This window comes from Rattus norvegicus, chromosome 18 (assembly GCF_021556685.1).
Source record: "Rattus norvegicus strain SHRSP/BbbUtx chromosome 18, alternate assembly SHRSP_T2T, whole genome shotgun sequence".
NCBI classification, from domain to species: Eukaryota; Metazoa; Chordata; class Mammalia; order Rodentia; family Muridae; genus Rattus; species Rattus norvegicus.
The window spans coordinates 18,824,230-18,839,594 of NC_141551.1; the positions used below are offsets into that span (position 1 = coordinate 18,824,230).

Consider the following 15,365-nt stretch of genomic DNA (forward strand, 5'->3'; position numbering starts at 1 on the left):
CTGGAATCCAGACATAAATGGGTGTCTCCTAGACCCACAATTCTTAGAGGAGTAGCCATTGTTCTTCTTGTCGCATGCAAGATACAATGAATGATCTCTGAGTTACCATGGTACAGAGGAGAAAATGACCTAGTAAATGAGTCATGATAGAAGAGTGTGAGTACTGCTAATGGGTGCCTGGGGTGCTGGGAAGAACATGTACAGGAAGAACAAGCAAAGGATGCAGCATGGGTAGTGAAGGCAAGGTCAACTCCTTACGTTCATTTAATATATGGTTAAAGCTGAGGACATGTAGAATACAGAATTTAGGGACACTGTTCTAGACAGAGAAAGATAATTCAGGCAGGCATGGAATGGGAAGGTCTGCTATCTCTAGATGCTATAAAGGCTTAGTATTGCCTTCAAATGGCCCACATGGTGAAGATAGGGTGAAAAAGACCTATGTTTTCCAAAAGTATACTTAAGGCACCACTGAAGACTCTCAGAGAAAGTAAGGAATAAACATTTTCTACTTAAAAACAAATGCTATCAGAGTTGCACTGCTCACATAGATTGGAGACTATCTACTGGGTTGTGCTATGGCTATAAAGATGATTCCCGTCAGGAGGGTGTCCCTGTGGTTCATAATACAACAAAAAGGCACGAGGAAAGAACTGATCAGATTGTGGATATGGGTAGGTTAAATTCATAATAATTAACAATGTTTGCTAGTTATTTAATGGGGCTATGAGGGAAAGCTGAGAGTGAGGAAAGCATGAAAAGATTGGGATCAAAAGCTTAGATAAGGTTATAGAAAAGATAAAATGTGGAACAGTAAGGGTTAAAAAGTATAAACCAAGCCATGAGGAAAGCAAGGAGAAACAGGACGAAAATGTAGATTAAAAACTAGAAGCCATGGGAATATTAGGAAGCAGGACTTAAATCTAGCCGGAAAAGGATGTAGGGAGGACAATACTCATAGCCTTTGGTCACAGGAGAATATAAGATGACAAAAAGATAAGGTGAGTCCCTGATAGATTGCTGACTAGTGGCCTGGGTACCTCTGCACATGCTCACAGTTTGCCATCAAGAGTTTTAATGGGCAGAAGAGGATAGTAACTGACTATTTGAGGTGCTATCTAGGGTCTTGGTTAATCCACGCACAATAACTGCTATTTATAAATTATGAAATATGACATAAGATTCACAGGAAGAGATTTGAAGTCCTTTTATTCCTATACTTAGATACAGAAGAGAAACTACCTTCCTGTTTCTATGTCTTATCTTGATCCCCCTACCATATACTCAGGGAAAACTTCTGGGTTCATCATAAATTTCTTCTATAAGTGATTAATATTATTAGTCTTTGTCTCTTTGTGTTTCTTATATACGCAATTCAAGTCTTAGACCTCAGAGATGTGCAATAGAGAATTTTATATGTGATGGACTGGTTAGTTGGTTAATCAAATAGTGTGTCTGTTTCTTTAGATTTAAAAGGCTATACTCCTTCTCAATCAGACATTTGGGCTGCTTATTTAGTGTCAGAGAATTAATGTGAGATAATTTCTTGGAATTAATTGCACTTTTAATAATCATTGAAAACACTACTTTGGTAAGATAAAAAAAACTGAACAGATCTTAAATTATTATCTTAAAGATTTCATGGAAAAAAATATGTCTGTTTGCAGATTGACTCATAAGGCCACTGGAATAGCAGCCAATTTTCATTTCCTCCCATCACATGTAAAATATCACAGAAAATTTCAAAAACAAATTCAAAAGAATAAATAAAATAAAAGAGGAAAAGCACTAAGGTTTGCTTTAAAAATTTCAGAAGGAAGAGTGCCATACAGGCAAACACATTCTCTCTCTCTCTCTCTCTCTCTCTCTCTCTCTCTCTCTCTCTCTCTCTCTCTCTTTCCAATACATTCAAAATAACTTTAAAAGGAACTCCATGGGTTCGGTCCCCAGCCCCGAAAAAAAAGAAAAAAAAAAGAAACTCCAAACTCAAATGTCCTTGGGGACATATGAAAACAAAGAGTGTTTTTTCATCTTCAAACTATGTCAGATTCACCAAGGGTGGGAGCTGACCCTAGGCATGGACTCTGAGATACAGTTCAGCACTGCTTATTAAATTTTGTTTCCTTTTCTGTCTCTGCCTTTTTCCTGTCTTGAGTCCTGCTGTCTTGAAACTGCAGGTTATTAATTCTGCACAAAATATTATTACAAAATAAATAGTATCCAATCAATGAATCTCTTCATTACGAAAATTATTCTAATATCTCTGTAGGCCAAAGAATAGTGATAATATTTTATATTTCAGTCATGCATGATAATTTTTTGCTCTGCTAGGTTTCTCAGAAACAAAGATAACTGTTGATAATTCTTCCCATTATATAGGTGATAACTTTAAGATTAGACCATGTAATTCCCTTCCTCTGAAGAATCATGACTAGAGCAGGTACATGACTAGAGTTAGATGCAAAACTTTGCTACTTAGCTATATATGTTTAGCACTACTTAGCAAAATATGGAGTTAAAGAAATTAATTCTCATTAAGCATGCTAAAGTCTAGGAAGCCAGTAGCTACTTTTGATGTGTTAGAAGTGTGGTTTTTGAAGCTTCAAGTGATTGTTAGTAATGCTTTAAATTTCTAGAAAGGAAAGAATGGCTGGACTAATGACAGAGCAATTAATTGTAAGTATCATTTGTCAGATTCAAATGCTGTCATAGGGCCGATTATCAAGACACAGAGGTATTGCTACTGTCATCCTAGAATTTATCACCTGCTTCTAAAAGTGCCAGAGGTCAGCAGTGAATACAGACATCGGGGCTAGGGATGTAGCTCAGTGAATATAGTGCTTAGAGTGGCTGCCGGGCAGCCAGGAACCAGGTGTTTATGTCTCAGTACCCAATAATAGGTGTGATGATCCCCATGAAAAGTCTCAGCCCCTGAGAACTGCAGGATACAATGGTTATCCTCAGTTTCATAGTGACTTTAATGCCAACCTGACTACTTAGCAGTCTGTCTCAAAACAATAACAAGAATTATATCAAGACTGTGATAAAATGCACATAATCACATAATCTTGAACTCAAATAAGCTATAATAAATCTATGCTAAGTTATTAATTCTCACAATGTTAGGTTTCTTTCCTCTTTAAAATTAAGCTGCAAAACTCACAATCTATTATCCCAATATTGAAATTCTTCACATTTGTACAACAACCCTTTTTATGTGTTGATTTGTAAATTATATTTCATATTATACAACTATACAAGTTTTTGCATTATTCATAATTTTTTCAAACCTAAGGAATTGTACAAAGCAGCCTGGGATAGTTTTCAAGCTCCTGGTATGTACAATGTATGTTCCAAGAATCTGAACTCTAATCCTCTCTCTTCCACAAAGTTCTCCCAGAGGGAGTACATGGTTCAATTTTCAAAAATGCTTGTAAAGGATCAGTGAATTGAAGACTCCCCAACTGAAATGGTTTTCCCACCTCAGAGCTTGTATGTACTTAACGCTCACACTCTCTTGTTCCTCAGTCCTTACAGGTACATTGTACTTGTTAACTTATCTGAATTCAGTAGGGTATGTTCATCTCTTAAAACCATTTTATCCTTTCGGAGCTCACACCCAAGTTGATTTCGGTTTCTAAAGTAAAATTGTGCAGTTTTTCCTATGTCACGTGTAGAGCATTGTAAACTGCTGGCATTAAAGTATTGGCACTATTTTTTTTTTACTATTTTTAGTTACTTTGGCTGGGTTTAATTTTATAATAGGCATAGATGAATTTTCATAGATAGATAATGACTTTCATTCTTCTATAAGTATCTGTACATGCTTTCATTGCATTTTTCTCACTAGGGATTTTAGAGTAAATTGTTGTAGAACTGAACTGCTTGGCCTATGAAATAGAAACCGAGTCTTTAAGACATGATTAATTACTACCAAAAAAAGCTCCTCAGGTAAATTTAACATTTAAAATCTCTAGTTTTTTTTTTCTTTTGACGTTCTGGGAAACACTGCAATGAAACCATCTGATAATGTGTGTTATAAAATAACACTTATGGACACATACCTTATGCTTGGTCCATTGTTCCACCTTTGAAAATGACTGTTCTATGAGAAGAGAAAATCAAAGTGTCCATATCATGAAGCAAAAAACTTTCAAGTGTCTCTGTGCTTAGGAAGAAAAGTGGAAAAAAGAAATTGATCAGCAAATTAACAAAATTGTGATCAGCACAACAGTATTTATGGTTGTCTGCCATTTTTGTCTAATTTATTCTGGATGCGTTTATTGCTGGTGTTCTTTTAGCACTGGTGGTCTACTAAATAGAAGTCAATATTTACATAGATGCTATTATACACAGGGGAGTGAAGAGAGGGAGGAGATACACAGGTGTGGTCATGGAGCTGGTGATAGACCTCTGTCTAAACAAAGAGATGCCCATGGGAAAGATTGAGCCCCAGTCACTTATGAATACGAGGAAAGCAGTGTACTGGCTTGCTTGGCGCTACAGTTCTTACTGGGGATGCTGGTGGGAGCATTCAGTGATGTCTACGAAGTTTTTCAATTTATTTGACTAATTATCATACTTAATTTGTCATAAAGAGACTAAAGTCAAACAGACCAGATGAAAGAGATTGCTCCATTTCCTCTCTAGTCTACGAACTGGCTTCTTACCATTTATTTGCCACTAAAACAGTCTGCAACAAATTGAATGGAAGGGAAATTTTCATTCTTTACTCAATTTATCCAAACTACATAGACATTTAGTTTCTTGGATTCATTAGTGGATTTCATTAATTTCAAAGGGTGCTGAACTGTTTCAGGATGAACTTGGGAGAGCTTGCGCTACTTGGGGGAAATGTTGTTAAATCCCATTGGTGACTGGTTATGGTGTGAGTTCTGGATTCCATGCACTTATGGGAGCTGAGAGGCAGCACCATCATTATGGAAGCATTTACACATCGCTATGTTAGTTCTCATCTCCCACTTTCTTCCCAAGCAAGGGCTTTAAAGACAGTAAACAATGCAATTGAAAACCCCTGAGTGGGGGTAGGAGGGCATTTGATCTGGATTTTTAAAGACACTTTATTTAAAATATAATTGTTGTATGTAAATAAGAGTTGGTAATGGGACCGAGTCAAATCTCAAGTCTTTCATCTGAACTCTGGGATCAACTCCTGGTTCTATAGGCTATAAATTTAGCCTAACAGCCATTGATTCTTGTCCCCTTTCAGACTTTCTTCTATTACTGTCCATTGTTTGGAGGCAGGCTTTAACTGAAGGCTGTTAATTCTTTTTACATGTGAAGATGTTATTTTGTTTGGTAGGAGATTTAAAGTCAGAGAAAGGAGGTTTAAATGCAAACAAAATATAAATAAACATAATTATGGTATTGCTTATTTCTGCTCTATTAAATGTCACAAGAGAGTATGAATTTTTAAAGTAAAAATGTTTTCGAATGTAGGATGCATGGGTTTAGATATTGAAATCCTACAGCTGTTTGAACACAAAGATCTTATAGTCAAGCAGCATGCAAGAAATATAATGATTTATCTCTTCTCATTTCCTTTGACACTACTGACAACTGTAGAGTTTACTCTAAATACTTAGAGAGACTTTGCCATGAAGGGTTTTTTCTTGTGCAAAAGAAAGATGTGAATGTAAATTAGGGTGAGAGAAGTCAATGGAAATTTGGAAACTAAGATCAGCATTTTATCCCTTCTCCACTGAGATGGCATAAAAATGAGTAAACACATCCTCTTCTCCTTTTCTTTGCAATCTGTCATAGCAACATAAATACTAATTGGTTTCTATGGTGATCTCAAGTTTGTAACTAAAGCAGAGATACCTATGTGCAGTGTGTGCAGGTGAGAAAATGAATGTCTTAGCCTGGGAGCTTTGCGGAGTTGGTTCTAGAGTGAAAAAAAACTGGCAAATGTAACCTCCCTCCATGAGACTAGTAAATTTGTTGGTTTCATCATTGTCATTTCTGATTAGATCAATTCATCTACCCATGGAGGCAGGAGTGCCATCATATAAGTTGGTGCTGGAAATTAACAACTAAATACACTTGCAGTCAATGAGAAATACCATGTGTGGGAAGAATTTAGCACCTAATATGCTCCTTATTTTACTGCTGAGAGGAATTCAGCAGCCTGGTGGAGCGTTCAGCCAACACTGGGAAGTGGTGAAGAAAGCTGGTGGAGCCACATCAGTCTGTGCCTCTTCCTTTTGATTCACAGGGTTTTTTTTGTTTGTTTGTTTGTTTGTTTGTTTTGGAATCCCATTCATTAAAACCAAGATATGAGAGACACTCCTCTACAACAAGACTTAGCACTTTAATCACCAGTTGCCAATAATCAGCCATAAAGTGTGTCAGGAATCTTTGCAATTCCCCATTTCCTCATTTGTAAGGGGACTGATAGTTGAGCCTCTCTCCAAGGGCTGTTGAGGGGATTAGGGACTGAGTTATTCTTGAGTATTTTTGCAAATACATGTGTTACATAAATGGTCAATAGTAACCTATGGCATCAAGTCCATTACCCCTTCACATTGCAGGGTAACTGTTCAGGAGAGGACTCTTTGCTATTAATGAGATGTACAAATAAATGCATATATATTGTGCATATAGGGACTTATGGCTACTGTTTTTATTTTCATGAATCTATTGTTCTGTCATTGATAAGTAACTTCCAAAGGGTGGGCAAAGACTGATGCTGATTTATTGTACCACAAATTGGGGGTAAGAAATTCATGTAGTCAACCCCTTTCTTTCATTCTTCTTTTCCTATTTTCATTTAGCTATGAGGACATATAGAGCAACATGATGTCAATTTAGGGGATTAAGAAGTAGAGAACAGTGTTTCTTATGCCCTAGTTTTAAGTCAATGGAATGGGGGTGGCTGTATATCATCCCACACTAAGACTAAAATGCTAAAATATTACAAGAAAATGTTTAGTATGGGTTGTGGCGAGGAAAGGCAACATTCTGTTATTTTTACTTTATGGAATGTATTTGAAAACTGTGTCTTTTGACAATTATACAAAATAAATTGATCAGTAGATAGTGTACAGCCCAAATAATGGTATATCCTTGTTTTTTTTTAAATTAAATTTTTATTTATTTATAAGGTCTTATATAGCACAGTCTGGCCTCCAACTTCTTTTTTTTTTTTTATTAACTTGAGTATTTCTTATATACATTTCGAGTGTTATTCCCTTTCCCGGTTTCCGGGCAAACATCCCCCTCCCCCCTCCCCTTCCTTATGGGTGTTCCCCTCCCAACACTCCCCCCATTGCCGCCCTCCCCCCATAGACTAGTTCACTGGGGGTTCAGTCTTAGCAGGACCCAGGGCTTCCCCTTCCACTGGTGCTCTTACTAGGATATTCATTGCTACCTATGGGGTCAGAGTCCAGGGTCAGTCCATGTATAGTCTTTAGGTAGTGGCTTAGACCCTGGAAGCTCTGGTTGCTTGGCATTGTTGTACTTTTGGGGTCTCGAGCCCCTTCAAGCTCTTCCAGTTCTTTCTCTGATTCCTTCAATAGGGGACCTATTCTCAGTTCAGTGGTTTGCTGCTGGCATTCGCCTCTGTATTTGCTGTATTCTGGCTGTGTCTCTCAGGAGCGATCTACATCCGGCTCCTGACGGTCTGCACTTCTTTGCTTCATCCATCTTGTCTAATTGGGTGGCTGTATATTATGGGCCACATGTGGGGCAGGCTCTGAATGGGTGTTCCTTCAGTCTCTGTTTTAATCTTTGCCTCTCCCTTCCCTGCCAAGGGTATTCTTTTTCCTTATTTAAAGAAGGAGTGAAGGATTCACATTTTGATCATCCGTCTTGAGTTTCGTTTGTTCTAGGGATCTAGGGTAATTCAAACATTTGGGCTAATAGCCACTTATCAATGAGTGCATACCATGTATGTCTTTCTGTGATTGGGTTAGCTCACTCAGGATGATATTTTCCAGTTCCAACCATTTGCCTACGAATTTCATAAACTCGTTGTTTTTGAGAGCTGAGTAATATTCCATTGTGTAGATGTACCACATTTTCTGTATCCATTCCTCTGTTGAAGGGCATCTGGGTTCTTTCCATTTTCTGGCTATTATAAATAAGGCTGCGATGAACATAGTGGAGCACGTGTCTCTTTTATATGTTGAGGCATCTTTTGGGTATATGCCCAAGAGAGGTATAGCTGTATCCTCAGGCAGTTCAATGTCCAATTTTCTGAGGAACCTCCAGACTGATTTCCAGAATGGTTTTACCAGTCTGCAATCCCACCAACAATGGAGGAGTGTTCCTCTTTCTCCACATCCTCGCCAGCATCTGCTGTCACCTGAGCTTTTGATCTTAGCCATTCTCACTGGTGTGAGGTGAAATCTCAGGGTTGTTTTGATTTGCATTTCCCTTATGACTAAAGATGTTGAACATTTCTTTAGGTGTTTCTCAGCCATTCGGCATTCCTCAGCCGTGAATTCTTTGTTTAGCTCTGAACCCCATTTTTTAATAGGGTTATTTGTTTCCCTGCGGTCTAACTTCTTGAGTTCTTTGTATATTTTGGATATAAGGCCTCTATCTGTTGTAGGATTGGTAAAGATCTTTTCCCAATCTGTTGGTTGCCGATTTGTCCTAACCACAGTGTCCTTTGCCTTACAGAAGCTTTGCAGTTTTATGAGATCCCATTTGTTGATTCTTGATCTTAGAGCATAAGCCATTGGTGTTTTGTTCAGGAAATTTTTTCCAGTGCCCATGTGTTCCAGATGCTTCCCTAGTTTTTCTTCTATTAGTTTGAGTGTGTCTGGTTTGATGTGGAGGTCCTTGATCCACTTGGACTTAAGCTTTGTACAGGGTGATAAGCATGGATCGATCTGCATTCTTCTACATGTTGCCCTCCAGTTGAACCAGCACCATTTGCTGAAAATGCTATCTTTTTTCCATTGGATGGTTTTGGCTCCTTTGTCAAAAATCAAGTGACCATAGGTGTGTGAGTTCATTTCTGGGTCTTCAATTCTATTCCATTGGTCTATCTGTCTGTCTCTGTACCAATACCATGCAGTTTTTATCACTATTGCTCTGTAATACAGCTTGAGTTCAGGGATAGTGATTCCCCCTGAAGTCCTTTTATTGTTGAGGATAGCTTTAGCTATCCTGGGTTTTTGTTATTCCAGATGAATTTGCAAATTGTTCTGTCTAACTCTTTGAAGAATTGGATTGGTATTTTGATGGGGATTGCATTGAATCTGTAGATTGCTTTTGGTAAAATGGCCATTTTTACTATATTAATCCTGCCAATCCATGAGCATGGGAGATCTTTCCATCTTCTGAGGTCTTCTTCAATTTCTTTCCTCAGTGTCTTGAAGTTCTTATTGTACAGATCTTTTACTTGCTTGGTTAAAGTCACACCGAGGTACTTTATATTATTTGGGTCTATTATGAAGGGTGTCGTTTCCCTAATTTCTTTCTCGGCTTGTTTCTCTTTTGTATAGAGGAAGGCAACTGATTTATTTGAGTTAATTTTATACCCAGCCACTTTGCTGAAGTTGTTTATCAGCTTTAGTAGTTCTCTGGTGGAACTTTTCGGATCACTTAAATATACTATCATGTCATCTGCAAATAGTGATATTTTGACCTCTTCTTTTCCGATCTGTATCCCTTTGATCTCCTTTTGTTGTCTGATTGCTCTGGCTAGAACTTCAAGAACTATATTGAATAAGTAGGGAGAGAGTGGGCAGCCTTGTCTAGTCCCTGATTTTAGTGGGATTGCTTCAAGTTTCTCTCCATTTAGTTTAATGTTAGCAACTGGTTTGCTGTATATGGCTTTTACTATGTTTAGGTATGGGCCTTGAATTCCTATTCTTTCCAGGACTTTTATCATGAAGGGGTGTTGAATTTTGTCAAATGCTTTCTCAGCATCTAATGAAATGATCATGTGGTTCTGTTCTTTCAGTTTGTTTATATAATGGATCACGTTGATGGTTTTCCGTATATTAAACCATCCCTGCATGCCTGGGATGAAGCCTACTTGATCATGGTGGATGATTGTTTTGATGTGCTCTTGAATTCGGTTTGCCAGAATTTTATTGAGTATTTTTGCGTCAGTATTCATAAGGGAAATTGGTCTGAAGTTCTCTTTCTTTGTTGTGTCTTTGTGTGGTTTAGGTATAAGAGTAATTGTGGCTTCGTAGAAGGAATTCGGTAGGGCTCCATCTGTTTCAATTTTGTGGAATAGTTTGGATAATATTGGTATGAGGTCTTCTATGAAGGTTTGATAGAATTCTGCACTAAACCCGTCTGGACCTGGGCTCTTTTTGGTTGGGAGACCTTTAATGACTGCTTCTATTTCCTTAGGAGTTATGGGGTTGTTTAACTGGTTTATCTGTTCCTGATTTAACTTTGATACCTGGTATCTGTCTAGGAAATTGTCCATTTCCTGAAGATTTTCAAATTTTGTTGAATATAGGTTTTTATAGTAAGATCTGATGATTTTTTGAATTTCCTCTGAATCTGTAGTTATGTCTACCTTTTCATTTCTGATTTTGTTAATTTGGACGCACTCTCTGTGTCCTCTCGTTAGTCTGGCTAATGGTTTATCTATCTTGTTGATTTTCTCAAAGAACCAGCTTTTGGTTCTGTTGATTCTTTCTATGGTCCTTTTTGTTTCTACTTGGTTGATTTCAGCTCTGAGTTTGATTATTTCCTGCCTTCTACTGCTCCTGGGTGTATTTGCTTCTTTTTGTTCTAGAGCTGTTAGGTGTGCTGTCAAGCTGCTGACATATGCTCTTTCCTGTTTCTTTCTGCAGGCACTCAGCGCTATGAGTTTTCCTCTTAGCACAGCTTTCATTGTGTCCCATAAGTTTGAGTATGTTGTATCTTCATTTTCATTAAATTCTAAAAAGTTTTTAATTTCTTTCTTTATTTCTTCCTTGACCAGGTTATCATTGAGTAGAGCATTGTTCAATTTCCACGTATATGTGGGCATTCTTCCCTTATTGTTATTGAAGACCAGTTTTAGGCCGTGGTGGTCCGATAGCACGCATGGGATTATTTCTATCTTTCTGTACCTGTTGAGGCCCGTTTTTTGACCAATTATATGGTCAATTTTGGAGAAAGTACCATGAGGAGCTGAGAAGAAGGTATATCCTTTTGCTTTAGGATAGAATGTTCTATAAATATCCGTTAAGTCCATTTGGCTCATGACTTCTCTTAGTCTGTCGACATCACTGTTTAATTTCTGTTTCCATGATCTGTCCATTGATGAGAGTGGGGTGTTGAAATCTCCCACTATTATTGTGTGAGGTGCAATGTGTGTTTTGAGCTTTAGTAAGGTTTCTTTTACGTATGTAGGTGCCCTTGTATTTGGGGCATAGATATTTAGGATTGAGAGTTCATCTTGGTGGATTTTTCCTTTGATGAATATGAAGTGTCCTTCCTTATCTTTTTTGATGACTTTTAGTTGGAAATTGATTTTATTTGATATTAGAATGGCTACTCCAGCTTGCTTCTTCTGACCATTTGCTTGGAAAGTTGTTTTCCAGCCTTTCACTCTGAGGTAGTGTCTGTCTTTGTCTCTGAGGTGTGTTTCCTGTAGGCAGCAGAATGCAGGGTCCTCGTTGCGTATCCAGTTTGTTAATCTATGTCTTTTTATTGGGGAGTTGAGGCCATTGATATTGAGAGATATTAAGGAATAGTGATTATTGTTTCCCTTTATATTCATATTTGGATGTGAGGTTATGTTTGTGTGCTTTCATTCTCTTTGTTTTGTTGCCAAGACGATTAGTTTCTTGCTTCTTCTAGGGTATAGGTTGCCTCCTTATGTTGGGCTTTACCATTTATTATCCTTTGTAGTGCTGGATTTGTAGAAAGATATTGTGTAAATTTGGTTTTGTCATGGAATATCTTGGTTTCTCCATCAATGTTAATTGAGAGTTTTGCTGGATACAGTAACCTGGGCTGGCATTTGTGTTCTCTTAGGGTCTGTATGACATCAGTCCAGGACCTTCTGGCCTTCATAGTTTCTGGCGAGAAGTCTGGTGTGATTCTGATAGGTCTCCCTTTATATGTTACTTGACCTTTTTCCCTTACTGCTTTTAATATTCTTTCTTTATTTTGTGCGTTTGGTGTTTTGACAATTATGTGACGGGAGGTGTTTCTTTTCTGGTCCAATCTATTTGGAGTTCTGTAGGCTTCTTGTATGTCTATGGGTATCTCTTTTTTTAGGTTAGGGAAGTTTTCTTCTATGATTTTGTTGAAGATATTTACTGGTCCTTTGAGCTGGGAGTCTTCACTCTCTTCTATACCTATTATCCTTAGGTTTGATCTTCTCATTGAGTCCTGGATTTCCTGTATGTTTTGGACCAGTAGCTTTTTCCGCTTTTCATTATCTTTGACAGTTGAGTCAATGATTTCTATGGAATCTTCTGCTCCTGAGATTCTCTCTTCCATCTCTTGTATTCTGTTGGTGAAGCTTGTATCTACAGCTCCTTGTCTCTTCTTTTGGTTTTCTATATCCAGGGTTGTTTCCATGTGTTCTTTCTTGATTGCTTCTATTTCCATTTTTAATTCCTTCAACTGTTTGATTGTGTTTTCCTGGAATTCTTTCAGGGATTTTTGCGATTCCTCTCTGTAGGCTTCTACTTGTTTATTAAAGTTTTCCTGTGTTTCCCTAAGTGTGTTCATGTCTTTCCTGAAGTCCTCCAGCATCATGATCAAATATGATTTTGAAACTAGATCTTGCTTTTCTGTTGTGTTTGGATATTCCATGTTTGTTTTGGTGGGAGAATTGGGCTCCGATGATAGCATGTAGTCTTGGTTTCTGTTGCTTGGGTTCCTGCGCTTGCCTCTCGCCATCAGATTATCTCTAGTGTTACTTTGTTCTGCTATTTCTGACAGTGGCTAGACTGTCCTATAAGCCTGTGTGTCAGGAGTGCTGTAGACCTGTTTTCCTCTCTTTCAGTCAGTTATGGGGACAGAGTGTTCTGCTTTCGGACGTGTAGTTTTTCCTCTCTACAGGTCTTCAGCTGTTCCTGTGGGCCTGTGTCTTGAGTTCACCAGGCAGCTTTCTTGCAGCAGAAAATTTGGTCTTACCTGTGGTCCTGAGGCTCAAGTTCGCTCGTGGGGTGCTGCCCAGGGGCTCTCTGCAGCGGCAGCAACCAGGAAGACCTGTGCTGCCCCTTCCGGGAGCTTCAGTGCACCAGGGTTCCAAATGGTCTTTGGCTTTTTCCTCTGGCGTCCGAGATGTGTGTGCAGGGAGCAGTCTCTTCTGGTTTCCCAGGCTTGTCTGCCTCTCTGAAGGTTAGCTCTCCCTCCCACGGGATTTGGGTGCAGAGAACTGTTTATCCGGTCTGTTTCTTTCAGGTTCTGGTGGTGTCTCAGGCAGGTGTCCTGCCGCTCCTGGGCCCTCCCCCACGGGAGCCCAGAGGCCTTATACAGTTTCCTCTTGGGCCAGGGATGTGGGCAGGGGTGAGCAGTGTTGGTGGTCTCTTCTGCTCTGCAGCCTCAGGAGTGCCCACCTGACCAGGCGGTTGGGTCTCTCTCTCACAGGGTCTGGGAGCAGAGAGCTGCTGCGGGCCGGGATCCGCGGGTGTGGGACTTCCCTCCGCGGGTGTGGGACTTCCCTCTGCGGGTGTGGGACTTCCCTCCGCGGGTGTGGGACTTCCCTATATCCTTGTTAATAAACATTGTAAACATATATGTGAAACTGAATCATTTCAAGATCTTATAATGAGGGAGCCCATTGGACATAGGCATTTTAGACACAGGAGGATGTGGAATGGATTTACAGAGATTAGGAAAGTGTGGTTTGGGAAAGCTATGTGAGGATATAGAATAGGTGTCCCAAAACTCACAACTTAATTCACACCAAAGCTCACATGATAGAAGTACCATGTGATGAATCTTTTAAGACTTTCCAAACTGGGGCCATTGATTTCCTGGTTCTTACTTTCTACTTCATCATAGATGAAGAACAAAGGTTAGAACTGTAAGTGGAGGGAAACGAGTTGCAGACCAAGACACCTATAATTCCTGACCATCAGGTTTAAAGCACCTCTTTCACAAGAAAAACTACAGGGAAGAATACTCACTGTAGTGTTGGACTGAACTTGCAAAGCAAACAGAACTGTCTGCCCAGCTTTTGTGTTTGGGAAGCAGTGAGACCTTCCACAAGCACCTTGGATGAGATGGAATGGGAAATTTGGGTAATGTTTTTGAGAAGATAATAACTGAGAACAAATAAAGGCAGACTTTGATTTTTTTCAATCTAAATAAGGAAAGATACCAGAAAAAGGTTTTAATTCTCTACCAGACAGCTCTCCCAAAGTAACTTATATATGTTTCACAATTCCAATATATTAATAACAGAAGTATATAAAACTGATTTGCATGAATTCAGCTTAAATGACCAAAGAAATAGGAGCAAACTGCTCTGTCTTGAAAAATGAAACTCTCCAAATATAATAGTTCATATAAAAATGTAAATATACATGATAGAAAAATATAAATTAATATTTGTACACTAAGAAAAATAATGATTGTTAAGCAGAGGGGTTTACTGGAAAAAGTAAGGGCTGGTAAAAAGGATCTCTCTATATGCTCAGAATGTGATATTAAATGAAGTCTCAACAGAGCCTTTAGCAAGTCAAATGTCAAGATTAAGTAGAACAGATATTAAAAGCTTTATTTTATTCTTAAAATTATATGCATGCATGTGTGTCTCTGTGTGGGTATATGTATATGAATTTTATGTGCATAGAAGCATAGAAAGTTGGCATTAAAGGTAGTTGGACTGCCTGATGTGTTAGGAGCCAGTCATGTTCCCTGAAAGAGTAGTAAAAATTCTTAACCATGGAGATATCTCACTAACCTTAAAATTTCATTTTTTGAATTCATGTACAGTTAAATGAATAAGTGTAGCACTTATTTAAATGACTAATCTCATTTCATCTTGCTTAAGTGTTTGATAGTCACCATTATGTCTCTGAAAACGGCATGGTCAGTGATATATGAATATTTGGAATTTCAGCTGAAAACGAATGATTAGGGTGTGATCAAGGAATATCAGATCTTCCTCAGGTTACATAACTGATGACCACATAAGACAGCTGAGTTGGGTGTCTTTACTAAGGTGTCAGGGAAGAGAAAACTGAGGTCCCTAAAACATCAGGTGGCTGACCAAGGACAATTCAATGAAACATGCAACACCATACATTTTGTTGTCTGATTTATCTTTTACATATAGTGCAAAAGCAAATAGTAAAAATGGAGAGATCATTGTGTCATCTTTTATGGTGCATGCATCTGGAGCCTTTTCACAGTGTCTCATTACATGTAGATACTTGGTATACGTGTACGTATATGTAAGTGTGTGCACCCAT

General features: G+C 38.5%; 1 long non-coding RNA gene across 5 annotated transcripts in view; it reads right to left on the reverse strand.

The window, feature by feature from the left end:
• Positions 1 to 15,365, reverse strand: part of LOC102547510 (uncharacterized) — a 205,739-nt gene that overhangs the window by 16,424 nt on the left and 173,950 nt on the right. For all 5 annotated transcript variants that reach the window (XR_015642490.1, XR_015642492.1, XR_015642491.1 and 2 more), the window contains one exon: positions 4,065 to 4,168. This is a non-coding gene — a long non-coding RNA (uncharacterized LOC102547510). The remainder of the gene's footprint in view (positions 1 to 4,064; positions 4,169 to 15,365) is intronic.